The following is a 21222-nucleotide window of genomic DNA, read 5'->3' on the forward strand; positions in this document are numbered from 1 at the left end:
CAGCCCCTCTATCTGTATGAACATGGAAGTATCTACACCGCCATCTCTATGAACATGGAAATATCTACACCGCTATCTGTGTAAACTTGCATACATCTTCACCGCTATCTGTATAAACATGGAAATATGTACATCGCTATCTGTATGAACATGGAAATATCTACACCGCCATCTGTATGAACATGGAAATATCTGCACCGCCATCAGTATTAACATACAAATATCTACCCCGCCATCTGTATTTAGATGGAGATATCTACACTGCTATCTGTATAAACCTGGAAATATCTACACTGCTATCTGTATAAACATGGAAATATCTACACCGCCATCTGTATGAACGTGGAAATGTCTAAACCGCCATCTCTATAAACATGTAAATATCTACACCCCCCTCTGTAGGAACATGGAAATATCTACAACGCTATCTGCTTAAACATTGAAATATCTACACCGCTATCTGCCTAAAAGTGGAAATATCTACACCGCGATCTGCATAAACTTGGAAATATCTACACCGCTGTCTGTGTAAACATGGAAATATCTAAACCACAAACTGTAGGAACATGGAAATATCTACACGACTATCTCCATAAACATGGAAATATCTACACCGCTATCTGTATAAACATGGAAATATCTACACAGCCATCTGTAGGAACATGTAAATATCTACCCCACTATCTCTATAAACATGGAAATATCTACACTGCTATCTGTATAAACATGGAAATATCTACACCGCTATCTGTGTAAACATGGAAAGATCTACACCGCTATCTCTGAAAACATGGAAAGATCTACACCATTATGTGTATAAAGACGTAAATATCTACACCGCTATCTGTATAAACATGGAAATATCTACACAGCTATCTGTATGAACATGGAAATATCTACACCACTATCTGTATAAACATGGAAATATCTACACAGCCATCTGTAGGAAGATGTAAATACCTACCCCACTATCTCTATAAACATGGAAATATCTACACTGCTATCTGTATAAATATGGAAATATCTACACCGCTATCTGTGTAAACATGGAAAGATCAACACCGCTATCTCTGAAAACATGGAAAGATCTACAGCATTATGTGTATAAAGACGTAAATATCTACACTGCTATCTGTATAAACATGGAAATACCTACGCAGCCATCTGTAGGAACATGTAAATATCTACACAGTTATCTGTATACACATGGAAATGTCTACACCGCTATCTGTATAAACATGGAAATATCTACACCGCTATCTGTGTAAACATGGAAATATTTTCACCACTATCTGTGTAAACATGGAAATATCTACACCACTATCTGTGTAAACATGGAAATATCTACACCGCTATCTGTACACACATGGAAATATCTACACAGCCATCTGTAGGAATATGTAAGTATCTACACCGTTATCTGTATACACATGGAATTATCTACACCGCTATCTGTATGAACATGGAAATATCTACACCGCTATCTGTGTAAACATGGAAATATCTACACAGATATCTGTGTAAACATGGAAATATCTACACCGCTATCTCTGTAAACATGGAAATATCTACAGAGTCATCTGTATACATCTGTATAAACATGGAAATATCTACACCGTTATCTGTGTAAACATGGAAATATCTACACCGTTATCTGTGTAAACATGGAAATATCTACATCGCTATCTCTAAAAACATGGAAAGACCTACACCATTATGTGTCTAAAGACGGAAATATCTACACCGCTATCTGTATAAACATGGAAATATCTACACCGCCATCTGTATGAACGTGGAAATGTCTAAACCGCCATCTCTATAAACATGTAAATTTCTACACCCCCCTCTGTAGGAACATGGAAATATCTACAACGCTATGTGCTTAAACATTGAAATATCTACACCGCTATCTGCCTAAAAGTGGAAATATCTACACCGCGATCTGCATAAACTTGGAAATATCTACACCGCGGTCTGTGTAAACATGGAAATATCTAAACCACAAACTGTAGGAACATGGAAATATCTACACGACTATCTCCATAAACATGGAAATATCTACACCGCTATCTGTATAAACATGGAAATATCTACACAGCCATCTGTAGGAACATGTAAATATCTACACCACTATCTCTATAAACATGGAAATATCTACACTGCTATCTGTATAAACATGGAAGTATCTACACCGCTATCTGTGTAAACATGGAAAGATCTACACCGCTATCTCTGAAAACATGGAAAGATCTACACCATTATGTGTATAAAGACGTAAATATCTACACCGCTATCTGTATAAACATGGAAATATCTACACAGCTATCTGTATGAACATGGAAATATCTACACCGCTATCTGTATAAACATGGAAATATCTACACAGCCATCTGTAGGAACATGTAAATATCTTCACCTCTATCTCTATAAACATGGAAATATCTACACTGCTATCTGTATAAATATGGAAATATCTACACCGCTATCTGTGTAAACATGGAAAGATCTACACCGCTATCTCTGAAAACATGTAAAATCTACAGCATTATGTGTATAAAGACGTAAATATCTACACTGCTATCTGTATAAACATGGAAATATCTACGCAGCCATCTGTAGGAACATGTAAATATCTACACAGTTATCTGTATACACATGGAATTATCTACACCGCTATCTGTATGAACATGGAAATATCTACACCGCTATCTGTGTAAACATGGAAATATCTACACCGCTATCTGTGTAAACATGGAGATATCTGCACCGCTATCTCTATAAACATGGAAATATCCACACAGCCATCTATATAAACATGGAAATATCTACACTACGCTCTGTATAAAGCTGGAAATATCTACACTGATATCTCTATAAACATGGAAATATCTACACCGCTATCTGTGTAAACATGGAAATATCTACACCGCTGTCTGTGTAAACATGGAAATACCTACACCGCTATATCTATAAACATGGAAATATCTACACCGCCATCTGTATGGGTATGGAAATATCTACACCGCCATCTGTATAAACATGGAAATATCTACACCGTTATCTGTGTACACATGGAATTATCTACACCGCTATCTGTATAAACATGGACATATCTACAATGCTATCTGCGTAAACATGGAAATATCCTCACCGCTATCTCTATATACATGCAAGTATCTACACCGCTATCTGTGTAAACATGGAAATATCTACACCGATATCTCTGTAAACTTGGAAATATCTACACCGCTATCTCTGTAAACATGGAAATATCTACAGAGTCATCTGTATAAACATGGAAATATCTACACCGCTATCTCTGTAAACATGGAAATATCTACAGAGTCATCTGTATAAACATGGAAATATCTACACCGCTATCTGTGTAAACATGGAAAGATCTACACCGCTATCTCTGAAAACATGGAAAGATCTACACCATTATGTGTATAAAGACGTAAATATCTACACCGCTATCTGTATAAACATGGAAATATCTACACAGCAATCTGTATGAACATGGAAATATCTACACCGCTATCTGTATAAACATGGAAATATCTACACAGCCATCTGTAGGAACATGTAAATATCTACCCCACTATCTCTATAAACATGGAAATATCTACACTGCTATCTGTATAAATATGGAAATATCTACACCGCTATCTGTGTAAACATGGAAAGATCTACACCGCTATCTCTGTAAACATGGAAATATCTACAGAGTCATCTGTATACATCTGTATAAACATGGAAATATCTACACCGTTATCTGTGTAAACATGGAAATATCTACACCGTTATCTGTGTAAACATGGAAATATCTACATCGCTATCTCTAAAAACATGGAAAGACCTACACCATTATGTGTCTAAAGACGGAAATATCTACACCGCTATCTGTATAAACATGGAAATATCTACACCGCCATCTGTATGAACTTGGAAATGTCTAAACCGCCATCTCTATAAACATGTAAATTTCTACACCCCCCTCTGTAGGAACATGGAAATATCTACAACGCTATGTGCTTAAACATTGAAATATCTACACCGCTATCTGCCTAAAAGTGGAAATATCTACACCGCGATCTGCATAAACTTGGAAATATCTACACCGCGGTCTGTGTAAACATGGAAATATCTAAACCACAAACTGTAGGAACATGGAAATATCTACACGACTATCTCCATAAACATGGAAATATCTACACCGCTATCTGTATAAACATGGAAATATCTACACAGCCATCTGTAGGAACATGTAAATATCTACACCACTATCTCTATAAACATGGAAATATCTACACTGCTATCTGTATAAACATGGAAGTATCTACACCGCTATCTGTGTAAACATGGAAAGATCTACACCGCTATCTCTGAAAACATGGAAAGATCTACACCATTATGTGTATAAAGACGTAAATATCTACACCGCTATCTGTATAAACATGGAAATATCTACACAGCTATCTGTATGAACATGGAAATATCTACACCGCTATCTGTATAAACATGGAAATATCTACACAGCCATCTGTAGGAACATGTAAATATCTTCACCTCTATCTCTATAAACATGGAAATATCTACACTGCTATCTGTATAAATATGGAAATATCTACACCGCTATCTGTGTAAACATGGAAAGATCTACACCGCTATCTCTGAAAACATGTAAAATCTACAGCATTATGTGTATAAAGACGTAAATATCTACACTGCTATCTGTATAAACATGGAAATATCTACGCAGCCATCTGTAGGAACATGTAAATATCTACACAGTTATCTGTATACACATGGAATTATCTACACCGCTATCTGTATGAACATGGAAATATCTACACCGCTATCTGTGTAAACATGGAAATATCTACACCGCTATCTGTGTAAACATGGAGATATCTGCACCGCTATCTCTATAAACATGGAAATATCCACACAGCCATCTATATAAACATGGAAATATCTACACTACGCTCTGTATAAAGCTGGAAATATCTACACTGATATCTCTATAAACATGGAAATATCTACACCGCTATCTGTGTAAACATGGAAATATCTACACCGCTGTCTGTGTAAACATGGAAATACCTACACCGCTATATCTATAAACATGGAAATATCTACACCGCCATCTGTATGGGTATGGAAATATCTACACCGCCATCTGTATAAACATGGAAATATCTACACCGTTATCTGTGTACACATGGAATTATCTACACCGCTATCTGTATAAACATGGACATATCTACAATGCTATCTGCGTAAACATGGAAATATCCTCACCGCTATCTCTATATACATGCAAGTATCTACACCGCTATCTGTGTAAACATGGAAATATCTACACCGATATCTCTGTAAACTTGGAAATATCTACACCGCTATCTCTGTAAACATGGAAATATCTACAGAGTCATCTGTATAAACATGGAAATATCTACACCGCTATCTCTGTAAACATGGAAATATCTACAGAGTCATCTGTATAAACATGGAAATATCTACACCGCTATCTGTGTAAACATGGAAAGATCTACACCGCTATCTCTGAAAACATGGAAAGATCTACACCATTATGTGTATAAAGACGTAAATATCTACACCGCTATCTGTATAAACATGGAAATATCTACACAGCAATCTGTATGAACATGGAAATATCTACACCGCTATCTGTATAAACATGGAAATATCTACACAGCCATCTGTAGGAACATGTAAATATCTACCCCACTATCTCTATAAACATGGAAATATCTACACTGCTATCTGTATAAATATGGAAATATCTACACCGCTATCTGTGTAAACATGGAAAGATCTACACCGCTATCTCTGTAAACATGGAAATATCTACAGAGTCATCTGTATACATCTGTATAAACATGGAAATATCTACACCGTTATCTGTGTAAACATGGAAATATCTACACCGTTATCTGTGTAAACATGGAAATATCTACATCGCTATCTCTAAAAACATGGAAAGACCTACACCATTATGTGTCTAAAGACGGAAATATCTACACCGCTATCTGTATAAACATGGAAATATCTACACCGCCATCTGTATGAACTTGGAAATGTCTAAACCGCCATCTCTATAAACATGTAAATATCTACACCCCCCTCTGTAGGAACATGGAAATATCTACAACGCTATGTGCTTAAACATTGAAATATCTACACCGCTACCTGCCTAAAAGTGGAAATATCTACAACGCTATCTGCATAAACTTGGAAATATCTACACCGCTGTCTGTGTAAACATGGAAATATCTAAACCAAAAACTGTAGGAACATGGAAATATCTACACGACTATCTCCATAAACATGGAAATATCTACACCGCTATCTGTATAAACATGGAAATATCTACACAGCCATCTGTAGGAACATGTAAATATCTACACCACTATCTCTATAAACATGGAAATATCTACACTGCTATCTGTATAAACATGGAAGTATCTACACCGCTATCTGTGTAAACATGGAAAGATCTACACCGCTATCTCTGAAAACATGGAAAGATCTACACCATTATGTGTATAAAGACGTAAATATCTACACCGCTATCTGTATAAACATGGAAATATCTACACAGCTATCTGTATGAACATGGAAATATCTACACCGCTATCTGTATAAACATGGAAATATCTACACAGCCATCTGTAGGAACATGTAAATATCTACACCACTATCTCTATAAACATGGAAATATCTACACTGCTATCTGTATAAATATAGAAATATCTACACCGCTATCTGTGTAAACATGGAAAGATCTACACCGCTATCTCTGAAAACATGTAAAGATCTACAGCATTATGTGTATAAAGACGTAAATATCTACACTGCTATCTGTATAAACATGGAAATATCTACGCAGCCATCTGTAGGAACATGTAAATATCTACACAGTTATCTGTATACACATGGAATTATGTACACCGCTATCTGTATGAACATGGAAATATCTACACCGCTATCTGTGTAAACATGGAAATATCTACACCGCTATCTGTGTAAACATGGAGATATCTGCACCGCTATCTCTATAAACATGGAAATATCCACACAGCCATCTATATAAACATGGAAATATCTACACTACGCTCTGTATAAAGCTGGAAATATCTACACTGATATCTCTATAAACATGGAAATATCTACACCGCTATCTGTGTAAACATGGAAATATCTACACCGCTGTCTGTGTAAACATGGAAATACCTACACCGCTATATCTATAAACATGGAAATATCTACACCGCCATCTGTATGGGTATGGAAATATCTACACCGCCATCTGTATAAACATGGAAATATCTACACCGTTATCTGTGTACACATGGAATTATCTACACCGCTATCTGTATAAACATGGACATATCTACAATGCTATCTGCGTAAACATGGAAATATCCTCACCGCTATCTCTATATACATGCAAATATCTACACCGCTATCTGTGTAAACATGGAAATATCTACACCGATATCTCTGTAAACTTGGAAATATCTACACCGCTATCTCTGTAAACATGGAAATATCTACAGAGTCATCTGTATAAACATGGAAATATCTACACCGCTATCTGTGTAAACATGGAAATATCTACACCGCTATCTCTAAAAACATGGAAAGATCTACACCATTATGTGTATAAAGACGGAAATATCTATACCGCTATCTGTATAAACATGGAAATATCTACACCGCCATCTGTATGAATGTGGAAATGTCTAAACCGCCATCTCTATAAACATGTAAATATCTACACCGCCCTCTGTAGGAACATGGAAATATCTACACCGCTATCTGTTTAAACATTGAAATATCTACACCGCTGTCTGCCTAAAAGTGGAAATATCTACACCGCTATCTGCATAAACTTGGAAATACCTACACCGCTATCTGTGTACACATGGAAATATCTACACCACCAACTGTAGGAACATGAAAATATCTACACCGCCAACTCTATAAACATTGAAATATCTACATCGCTATCTGTATAAACATGGAAATATCTACACCGCTATCTGTGTAAACATGGAAATATCTACACCGCCTTCTGTGTAAACATGGAAATATCTACACCGCCATATCTATAAACATGGAAATATCTTCAACTCCATCTGTATGAACATGGAATTATCTACACTGCCATCTGTATGAACATGGATACATCTACACCGCTATCTGTATAAACATGGAAATATCTACACCGCCATCGGTAGGAAAATGAAAATATCTACACCGCCATCTGTATGAACAGGGAACTATGTACACCACCATCTGTATCAACATGAAAATGCCTACACCGCCATCTGTATCACAATGGAAATATCTGCACCGCCATCTTTATAACAATGGAAATATCTAAACCGCCGTCTGTATGGAAATGGAAAAATCTACACCACCATCTGTATAAAGGTGGAAATATCTACACCGCTATCTGTGTGAACATGGAAATATCTACAACGCTATCTGTAAAAACATGGAAATATCTACACCTCCATCTGTATAAACATGGAAATATCTACACCGCCATCTGTAGAAACATGGAAATATCTACACCGCCATCTCTATAAACATGGAAATATCTACACAGCTATCTGTATAAACATTTAAATATCTACACCGCCATCTCTATAAACATAGAAATATCTACACCGCCATCTGTATGAACATGGAAATATGTACACCGCCATCTGTATAAATGTGGAAATATCTACACCGCTATCTGTATGAACATGGCAATATGTACACCGCTACCTGTATTAACATGGAAATATCTACACCGCTATCTGTATAAACATGGAAATATCTACACCGCTGTCTCTATAAACATGGAAATATGTGCGCCGCTATCTCTATAAATATAGAAATATATACACCTCTGTCTCTATAAACATGGAAATATCCACAATGCTATCTGTATAAACATGGAAATATCTACACCGCTATCTGTATAAACATGGAAATATCTACACCGCTATCTCTATAAACATGGATATATCTACACCACTATCTCTATAAACATGGAAATATCTACACCACTATCTGTATGAACATGGAAATATCCACACCGCTATCTGTATAGACATGGAATTATCTACACCGGTAACTGTATAAACATGGAAATATCTACACCGCTATCGGTATAAATGTCTGTATTTGCTCTTAATTTATACCCAAGGCTGGGATGTTTCATATGATAAAAAGACCAAATACAGAAATAGACTATATTTGGTCTGGCAATTGATCTCTGCAATAATCAAACCTCAAAGACAATCAAACCTGAAATCTAAGCTACATATTAAATAGCTTGGTTTTTAGGTTGCACGTTGCTGTGCATGCTGGCTTCATAGAAAATGCAAGTAGCAATGGCCATTTTTTAATAGTCATTAGCCTTGAAGCTCTCCTACTTTTGAATCACATAGAAATAGAAATCAAATCTCACTAGATTTTTTTTTTTTGAAACAGGGTCTGGCTTGGTTGCCCAGGCTGAAGAGCAGGGCATGATCTTGGCTCACACCTCTGCCTCTCGGACTCAAGCCATCCTCCCACCTCAGCCTTGGAGTAGCTGGGACCACAGGCATGTGCCACCATATCCAGCTAATATTTTTATTTTTGTACAAATGGGGTTTGTCATCTTTCCCAGGCAGGCCTCAAACTCCAAGACTCAAGCAATACACCTGCCTTGAATTCCCAAAGTACTGGGTTTACAGGCGACAGCCACTACGCCCAGCAACTAAACTTCTAAAAATCAATTTTACATAAAATTATCTAAGCGTGCAAGGAAAGATAAGAAGCCTAAGGAACCAGTGAGTTGAAGAATAAATGCAGTTTAAATCATACATGTAAACAACATGATGTGATGTGGTAGGAATCATCTAACATGCTTTAAAGCATGAGTAAAAGGTCTTTACTTAGAAAACTGGATCTTAGTTTAGGATATCTTTAGATAAGAGTATGAAACGTCATATCATATTGATAAGTAAAGTGCTTCCTTTGGCTAATTTTAAGGATAGGACATTTACTTTCATATAATTCATAGGAATCTTAGACTTAAAAATAAAATTTCCCTTCTCAAATCCTTACTTTTATACTTTTTTGCATTTCTTTCACTTTTGTGTTAATGGCCTATGTCTCAACATATTCTATTAAGCCTTCTGGAAACACATACTTTGTTTCCAGCCTCTTCAGAGAACCATCACTCCAATTCCTAGGCTTCTGAAGAAGCAGACCCAAGCTTATAATTATTACATATTTCCAAATCTAGGTGACCAACAAAAATTGATACTTTTCCCATCATACCTTTAAGTTAATAATCAGGTGTATGCTGAGAGGTAAAGACCCAAGAGTGTTGGTTGTCTAATTGTGCAGCTGTATAAACAAATCTTAATGCTTGAAAATATTCAAAGGTTATTCTCACGTTGATTGTTGGTAACTATGTGTAACAACATGAAAAGAAAAAAAAAATCAAAGAATTACGTCTGAGGATAATACACAATCTCTAAGGGTAAGAAGAGCAACAAAAATTCTGCTTCAATTACCACTGAAATAATATATTTATCCTGTAAAATCTATGGTGGCTGGTTGTAAAAATTAGGCATTAGCAAACTGATAAAGACTTTTTAATGAAAACATTATGAAACATAGTTTTTAAAAAGTTAAATACACCCACACCAGTTTTTCACATTCTTTGGGCTGCTTTAATGCTGCCATTAAATAATTGATTTAGTTGTGACATAGATCCTATGTTCCATGGAGTCTACCATTCATAAAGATGCAATGTAAGGTAACAAAAATATAAATTGTGTGTGTGGGGAGGAGAAGTCAAGAGTATTTTTATGTGACAGAAGTTAAGTTGTTATCAGTGTAAAATAGTCTGTTACAAATACCGGACTCTGTATGTTAGTTTCGCTAACCAGAAAGAAAGAAATTACAGCAGATACACACACACACACCAAAAAAGGGAAAAGAAACAAAGCTTAGCACCACAGAAAACCACCAAACTAGAGGGATAAACAATAAGAAAGGAAGAAGTGAACAAGTAATCTAAAAAACAACTAATGAAATGGTAGAAGGAAGTCCTAATTTATCAATAATAAACTTCAATAGAAGTGGATTAAACTCTACTTAAAAGATATAAAGTGGATGAATGGATTCGGATAGCAAAACCCACCTATATGCTGCCTACATGATACTTACCTCACTATTAAAGACAAATAGACTGAAAGTGAAGAGATGGAAAAATATATTTTATGCAAACAAATGAAAAGCAAGCAGGAGTAGCCACAGTCATGTCATATTTTAAAAGGCTTTAAATAAAAAAAACTATATAAAAAAAGAATGTCACTGTATAATGAAATGATAAAAGGCCCAATTCAATAAGAGGACATAACATATATATTACTTAGGTGTAACTATATATGTACCCAACACCAGAACAACCAGATATATAAAGCAAATATTAGATTTAAAGGTAGAGATAGACTGCAATACAATATTAGTAGGAAATTTCAACACTCCACTTTAAAAATGGACAGATTCTATGAAGAGAAAATCAACCAAAAAATGACAGACTCAAATTATCCCATAGACCAAATGGACCTAGCAGGTAAAGAAGATCTCACCTGATATGGTTTGGCTGTATATCCCCACCCAAATCTCATCTTGATTATAGCTCCCATAATTCATACATGTTGTGGGAGGGAACCAGTGGGAGATAATTGAATCATGGGGGCGGTTCCCCCATACTGTTCTTGTGGTAGTGAATACGTCTAACAAGATCTGAGGTTTTATAAGGGGGAACCCTTTCACTTGGTTCTCAATTCTATTTTGTTTGCTACCATGTAAGATGTGTCTTTCGCCTTCCATCATGATTGGGAGACCTCCCCAGCCACGTGGAACTATGAGTTCACTAAACCTCTTTTTCTCTGTAAATTACCCAGTCTCAGGTATGTCTTTATCAGCAGTATGAAAACAGACTAATACATCATCCAACAGCTGCAGAATACAAATTATTCTCAACTGTACACCAAACATTCTCTAGGACCAATCATACATTATGACACATAATAAGTCTTAACAAACTTAAGAAGACAGATATCATATGAAGTATCTTTTCTGATTCCAGGGATATAAAGCCAGAAATCAACAACAGGAAAGCCCTTGGAAATTTTATAAAAACATGGAAATTAAATAGCACGCACCCAAGAAATCAATAGGTCTCATTAAGACATTAATAGGAAAATTTCAAAAGTCACTGAGACAAGTAAGAATGAAAATCCAACATACCCAAACCTATGGAACGTAGCAAAAGCAGTTCTAAGAGGGAAATTTATAGCAATAAAAGCCTACACCAAAAAAGAAGAAAGATTTTCAAATCACAAAGCAAAATTATACACTTCAAGTAACTAGAACATCAAAAACAAACTAAACCCAAAATTGGTAGAAGGAAGGAAATAATAAAGCTCACAGCAGATATAAATGAAACAGACACTAAAAAATATTTCAAAAGATAAATAAGACAAAGTGTAAAGGTAAAACTGACAAACCTTTAGCTAAACTAAGACAAAAGGAGAGAAAATTCAAATAAATAAAAGATGAAAAAGGAGACATTACAACTGATACACCACAGAAATAGAAGGGATTGTAAGACATTACTCATAACTATATGCCAACAAATTTGATAGTGTAGAATAAAATGAATAAATTTCTGCACACATACAACTACCCAGATTAAATTGTGAGGAAATATAACATCTGAACACATCAATAATGAGTTTGGAAATTGAATCAATAATAAAACATCTTCCATCAAAACAACAACAACAACAACCAACACCCAGGACCTGATGTCTTCACTGCTGAATTCTACCAAACAGTTAAAGAATAACTACCAATTCTCCACAAACTTTTCCACAAAAGGAATGAGGAAGGAATACTTCCATACTCATCTTATGAGGCTCGCAATATCCTGATTCTAAAACCAGACAAAGACACGCACAAAATGAAAATAACAGGCCAATATTCCTGAAGAACATAGATACAAAAATTCTCAACAAGATACAAGTGAACTGACTTCGACAGCACACTAAAAAGAGTATTCACTATAATCAAGTGGGGTTCATCCCAGGGATGAAAGGATGGCTTAACATGCACAAATCAGTAAATATGATACACCACCACAATAGAAAGAAGAACAAAAACCATGTGATCATTTCAACAGATGCAAAAAGAACACTTGACAAAAGTCAACATTCCTTTATGATAAAAACTGTCAAGAAAGTAGGTATAGGAGTGTACCTCAACGCAGTAAAGGCCATAGGTGACAAACCCACAGCTAACATCTTATTTATGGTGAATAGTTAAATGCTTTTCCTCTTTGATGTGGAGGAAGACAAGGATGTCAACTTCTACCACTTCTATTTAGCATAGTACTGGAGGTCAGAGCCAGAGCAATTAGACAAAAGAAATAAATAAGAGGGATCCAAACTGGAAAGAAGGAAGTCAGATTGTTTCTGTTTGTAGAAAATGTGATCTCACATACATATGTATACATCTATATATATGATCATATAGATATATATGATCTCTCTCTCTTTAGGGTTCTTTCTATATATACTTATATAGAGTGAGAACCCTAAAGACTTGACCAAAAACTACTAGAAATCATAAATAAATTCAGTAAAGTTATAGTATACAAAATCAACACAGAAAATTCAGTGGTGTTTCTATACACTAATAGTGAACTATCTGAAAAAGTCATCAAGAAAGGAATTCCATTTACAATAGCTACCAAGAAATCTGCAGATAAATTTAATCAAGGTCGTGAAAGATCTCTACAATGAAAACTATAACACACTGATGGAAAAATTTACGATCCACAAAAAATGGACACTATATACTCATGGAATGGAAGAACTGATACTATTGAAATGACCATACTAACAAAATGTCCTACAGATTCAATGCAATCCCTATCAAAATACCAATGAAATTCTTCACAGAAATAGAAAAAAATACCCTAAAATTTGTATGAAACCAGAAAAGACCCCAAATAACCAAAGCAATCCTGTGCAAAAATAACAAAGCTGGAGGCACCACACTACCTGACTTCAAAATATACTACAAAGCCATAGTAAGCAAAACAGCATGGCACTGCCATAAAGCAAACACATAGACCAATGGAAGAGAATATACAGCTCAGAAATAAATTCTCATACCTAAAGTCAACTGATTTTCCAAAAAGGAGTCAAGAGCACACACAGGGGTAAAGACAGTCTCTTCATTAAATGGTACTGAGAAGATTGGATATCTACATGTGGGATAATGAAATTAGACCCCTATCTTTTACCTTATACAAAAATCAACTCAAATGCGATTAAAGACCTAAAGGTAAGATTGAAAACTATGAAAAACTACTAGAAGATAACATGTGGGAAATTCTCTATAACTTTGGGTTCTACAAGGATTTTTTAAATGAGACGTCAAAAGCACAGGCAACAAAAGCAAAAATAGATAAATGGGGTTTCATCAAACTAAAATGCTTTTGCACAGCAAAGGAAACTTAACAGAGTGAAAAAACAACTTACAGAATGGGATACAATATTTGCAAACTATACATCTGCTAAGGAGTTAATGCCCAGATTATATAACAAACTTAAACAACTCAACAGCAAAAACATAAATAACTTATTTAAAAATGGGCAAAACTGGGAAGCTGAGGCAGGCGGATTGCCTGAGGTCAGGAGTTTGAGACCAGCCTGACCAATATGGTGAAATCATTTCTCTACTAAAAATACAAAAATTTAGCCAAACATGATGGCGTGTGCCTGTAACCCCAGCTGCTCAGCAGGCTGAGGCAGGCGAATTGCTTGAACCAGGGAGATGGAGGTTGCCGTGAGCCCCGATTGCACCACTGCACTCCAGCTTGGGCAAGAGAGCAAGACTCCTTCGCAAAAAAAAAAAAAAAAAAAGGACAAAATAAACTAAAAGAAATGCCACAAGAGAAAATATAGAAATTGTCAAGACGAATATATAATAAAATCATGTTCAACATCACTAACCATCAGGGAAATGCAAATCAAAACCGCAATGAGATACCAGTTCACCCATTAGAATGGCTATTAGCAAAAAGGTAAAAGATAACAAGAGTTGGCAAGGAAGTGGAGAAAACGGAACACTTACGCACTGTTGATGGGGTTGTAAACTAGTACAACCATTAAGCAAAACTTTATGGAAGTTCGCTAAAAAATAAATATAAAAAAAAAAAACAATCATTCGATCACATAACCCAGCAATCCCACTACTGGGTATATATCCATAGGAAATGAAATCATTGTGTTTGAAAAATATCTGCACTCTTATGTTTACTGTAGCACTATTTCTAATAATCAGATATGGAATCAACCTATGTGTATAAAAACAAACAAGTGAATTATATATATATAATATATATTATGTATATTATATATAATACATATTATGTATATTATATATAATATATTATGTATAATATATAATATATTATATATTAATATATTATTAATATTAATGTATTATATATTAATATTAATAATATTAATAAAAAATAATAATTATTAATTAATAATTATTAATAATTATTAATAATTAATATTAATATTAATATGTTATTAATATATAATATATATTATATGTATAATATACATTATATATTATGTATATTTTATATATAATACATATTATGTATATTATATACATAATATATATTATGTGTATTATAATATATATAATGTATAATGTATATAATATACGTTATGTATATTATATATAATATACATTATGTATGTTATGTATATTATATATTACATATAATATATATTATTATATATAATTATATATAATTATAATTATAATTATATATAATTTTATGTGTAATTATAATTATGCATTAAATTAATTATAATTATATATAATTTTATGTGTAATTATAATTACACATAAAATTATATATGTATATATATATATATATATGGACACACACACAATGAAATACTATTCAGCCATAAAAAAAGAATGAAATTCTGCCAGTTGCAACAACATGGATGACCCTGTAGGATACAATGTTAAGTGAAATAAGCCAGACACAGAAAGCAAATACCGCATGATCTCGCTCATATGTGGAATCTTAAAAAAAAAAATGTTAATAGAGAAGTAGAGTAGAATAGTGGTTACCAAACAGTGAGGAAGAAGTGGGGAGGGCAAAATGGAGATAGATTGGTTAACAGTTATGAAATCACAATTATATAGGAAGAATAAGTTGTAGTGTTCTTTGCAAAGCAGGGTGACTATAGTTAAAAGTAAAGTAGTGTATATTACAAAGTATCTAGAAGAAAGGATTTTGAAATTTCTTATTAAAAAGAAATGATGAATGCATGAGGTAATTAATACACTAACTATCCTTATTGGATCATTAGACAACATACATATTCATTGAAACATCAAATTGTATCCTATAAATCTATATAATTACAATGTGAAAATTTTTTAAAAATAAATTAATGAATTAAATAACAATTTTAAAATGTTCTCAATCACCAATGCAAAGTTTAGGAGCTTTGTTCTTGACTCAGCCTTAAGACTGAAAACTAATGTGTTAGAAATATTTGTAGATCCTCTCAATTTTGAAAGAATCCTAGCTAAACTACTGAAATATAAAATATATTCTATGTAATATGCTCTTAGGTATATTCTTAGGTGAACTCTGCTTTTAGATGAAGCTTATAAAAATGAAAAACGTATCTTAAATAAAATTTTAAAGTATTTGGAAAATTACAGCTTAATCTCTTAAAGACAAATTTTCTATACAGTAACCTTTTTATGTGCTTTTGAAATGGGGTATACAATTATTTTCCCTGATGTGAGACAAAATATAGAATGTTGGCATTTTATCTAAGAAGTTAACTTAGGAAGAAAGAGTGAGAGGCAGAGGAATGAGGGAAGAAAGGAAGGCTGATGATGGGATACCTTATCAAGTTGCCTAATGCTGTATTGGAACCTAATAGGCCTTCTAAGGAGTTTTATTACATAATGCAAGACTCCTCAATCTGGGAGGAGGAAAGGGCTTTATTTTTGAGTGGTCACAGGTTGCCCCATGGGCATAAACTCTACCAAGCTGCTAGGTTACACCTACATGAGCATCCCACCTGCTTAAGTAAGAGCAGCCACAAACTGTGGGCCATTCCAGGTAAGTGTCATATCACACCTGCACCAACTAGTCAAAGCCTGGGTCAAAGCCTGTGCAGAACTGATCGCTACAGCAGAGGCTAAAATAAGAAATGGGGCTAAGAGAGTGAAAAGCAGTGCCCATATGTATCCAAAAACAGGTTGAAGATATCTTTAGGAAGGAACAGATAATTTTTTTTATTCATACAATAACAGATGCATATGAACTCCTCGACTAGTCACCCATTCCTGTCAGCCCTTGGGCTTCATAACTAAATCATTCTTCCTTTGTAATCCAGTCCCACATTTTCAGCTATCTCTATATGTTTATTATCTTAAATATTTCTTTGCTCTATACTCTTCCCCTAGTCTTCAACCAATTTCTTTCTTTATTGTCCCAACCCACAGACTGTTATTTCCACTTCGATGTCCCATAGAAGCTTCAAGGGTTTGAAATACCTAAAAAAACAACTCATCTTTCTCCCTAAAACTCCCTCTCCTTCTCCCACTTCAAAATTTCAACTAATGGCTCCCCCTGTTATTCCCACCAGAATCCTGAATGATCCCTGTTTCCCCTCATTCACTCCATACATGTAAATCTCATTAACGTTACTTTCTAGATATTTCATGAATCCTTTCCATTCATTCTGTACTAGAAAGTGTTCCCAGTTTAGACCCTGGTGGTTGGTGGCCTCTTACCTAGGCGCTCTCTCTCTCTCTCTCTCTCTCTCTCTCTCTCTGTGGGTGTGGGTGTGGGTGTGTGTGTCCTGAGAATTTATTTACTTCTGGTTTTTGTTTGTTTTTTAGTATCCAGAATCTACAGGGAACTTAAATCAATTAGAAAAAAAAATAACCCAATTAAAAAATGGGCAAAGGACATGAACAAACACTTCTCAAAAGAACACATACAAATGGCCAACAAATACACGAAAAAAAAATGCTTAGAATCACTAATCATCAGAAAAATGCAAATCAAAACACAATGAGATACCATTTCATACCGGTTGGAATGGCTATTATTAAAAAGTCAAAATACAACAGATGCCAGCAGGGCTGTAGACAAGAGGAAGTGTCTGTATATTTTTAGCTATAGCCCTACTTCAAACGTGTCCCCATTACAGCCAAAAGAGCGGCCTATCTAAAGGACTGTTCTGATCAGCTCACTTACCTGACTGAAACCTTCAGTGACTCCCATGGCCTGCAGGTCAATGCACTAATTCATGACTATAACATCTGAGATATCCTTGATCTGGCTACTGGTCTAGCCCTCTCTGACTCACGCTTTATAAACCATGCATTCTGGAACTTTTTAGTTGTTTCCCACATCAGCATGCTACTTCCCATCCATGTAGATTTGCAGAGACCTCCTCATCTTTTTAATTCCCAGTTCCCACTCTCAACATGGGCCATCTCCTACCCACACTTCAAAACCTAAGCAAAACAACACCTTCCGTGACACCTCCATGCTGAGTCAGATGCCATCCCCTTTGTATTGTAGTTCTTTGTTTGTGTGCCTTTGTCTCACTTTGTTCTCTTTAAAATAAACTCCATGAGGACAATGATCACCTGCTATTTGTGTTAATATCTGCACCTAGTGGCATAGTGTCTGGAGTATAGTAGGATCTATTTTCAAGGAAAAAAAGATTATATCTATACCAATAGACATGAATTAGCGCTTTTTTTTTTTAAAGATAAGCTCCCTTTGAACTAAGTCAATGTTTACAAGAAGAGTTATACTAAAAAGTTCACTTTTGCTGCTTATGTTTCATTTATTTCAGGCAATTAATTCATTGTTATTGGTAAATCGATACTTTTTATTGATACTGAAAAGAGAGAAATAAACTAATGACTATCTCTGTTAGAGTAGATTTGTTCATATCTATCAGTAAAATGTTAATTATCTGAAAGTCAATAATAAAACATAAACTGTGATCTTAAATGTTTTTTAGGGGCTCAAAAATAACTAGAATTCATGTCAGCATATAAAAAAAATCAGAGTATTTTTAAGATATGATAAAATTTTATTTTAGTTTCTTAATAGGGATTTTTGTGACCTTATAGAGTTCAACTAATTATAATTTTAAAAATAGGATTGATAGAGTTTTAGAATTAGAAACAATTTATAGATTATTTTATTTTTCTTTTGAGGAATCAGGTCATCAGAAGATCAAGGAACACCTATAATGTCACTAGATCCTAATTTAATTTAAATTTTAGAATCCAGGTATTCTAACTCCTGTCTTGATACTATTTCTACTTTATTATGTTGCTTCCCAGGGCTTTAAAAAATAAAAGCTGGGAAATTACATTTGCTTTGCATATACAGCACCAATTATCAAATTCAGCATAAAAGCATAACATGTATACATCAAAAAGAAAACATAAAAACTTCAAATTAAAAGCATCTCAAAACAATTGAATATAATAGGGAAACCTTATACAAATGCAACACTCACCCATTAATAAAAAGAAACCAATTGGAGAAAAAAGAAATTCAATATAAACATGTTGGAATATAACCTAATTCATTTTAATCCAATGCTTCAAATTGAAAAAAATTAGCACTAGTGTTATTTTCCTTTATCATTACAATCTTGCTTTTCATTACATTATGCTATGTTTTGTATTAAACATAAAATCAATTTTTCACCTTAACACATGCTAGAAATACAGAGTCACCATATTGGAAATCAGTAGAAAGTGTCTTTGTTTCTACTTTTTTTTCTTTGAAAAAGCTTTGGGAAAAAAAATCATTTACAATGTTTAATTTTAATAACTTAAAGAATGTAATTGATTTTTGTTTGTTTTTGACATGGAGTTTCACTCTTGTCACTCAGGCTGGAGTACAATGGCATGATCTCGGCTCACTGTAACCTCCACCTCCCAGGTTCAAATGATTCTCCTGTCTCAGCCTCCCGAGTAGCTGGGATGACAGGCACTCGCCACCACACCCGGCTAATTTTTGTATTTTTAGTAGAGATGGGGTTTCATCATGTTGGCCAGGCTGGTCTCAAACTCCTGACCTCAGGCGATCTGCCAACCTCGCCCTCCCAAAGAGCTGGGACTACAGGCGTGAGCCACCATGCCCAGCCAATTGAATAGTTTTTAACTCAGAGGATAAATGCTTGAGGGGATGGAAAGCCCATTCCTCATGACGTGATTATTTCACACTGCATGCCTGTATCAAAACATCTCATGTACCCCACAAATATATAAACCTCCTATGTACCCACAAAAATTTTATAAAATAATGAAAATATTTTAAAACTAAAAAAATTGTTTTTTAATTAAGCAACTTTATTTAAATAAAATCATTCTTCCTCATCCTCAGTCCTGGGATCTACCATAAAGAATTAGCAACATCTTAAAGATGACAAAGTGTTAAAGATAAACTGCTATTAAGTAAAAGTGTGAAGTGTGGAGGGGACAAGCTGGATGCCTGAACCATTTTGTTCTATCTTTAGGACAGTGAAAGAGCAAGAAGCAGGGTTGGGTGGGGGACACATATTCTGTTGAGCATTGTCACCACTATATTCACTGAAATTCATCTGCATGCTTGTATGTATACTTTTGATTCGCCTGATACACTGAAAATTATATGAAATTGTTCTCTATTCTTTAGATAATTATAATCTAAGTGCTAATATGAAGCTTAGAATTTATATGAAATATGTATGCCCACAACAAGACATTTCAGCTATTTCCTAGATAATAATCTCACTTCACCCTGCACAAAACAGGCACATGATCATGTCACTCTGACCTGGTTTGAGTCCAAGGAGGCTTTTGTTTTTAAAATAATTTAGGTTAGTAGTTAAAATATGAACTTTGGGCCAGGAGTGGGAGCTCATGCCTATAATCCCAGCACTTCGGGAGGCTGAGGCGGGCGGATGACTTGAAGTCAGGAGTAGGAGACTGGACTGGCCAACATGCTGAAACCCCATCTCTACTAAAAAAAAAAATAGAAAA

The sequence above is a fragment of the Gorilla gorilla genome, chromosome 10, assembly GCF_029281585.2.
Source record: "Gorilla gorilla gorilla isolate KB3781 chromosome 10, NHGRI_mGorGor1-v2.1_pri, whole genome shotgun sequence".
In the NCBI taxonomy this organism is placed as follows: domain Eukaryota; kingdom Metazoa; phylum Chordata; class Mammalia; order Primates; family Hominidae; genus Gorilla; species Gorilla gorilla.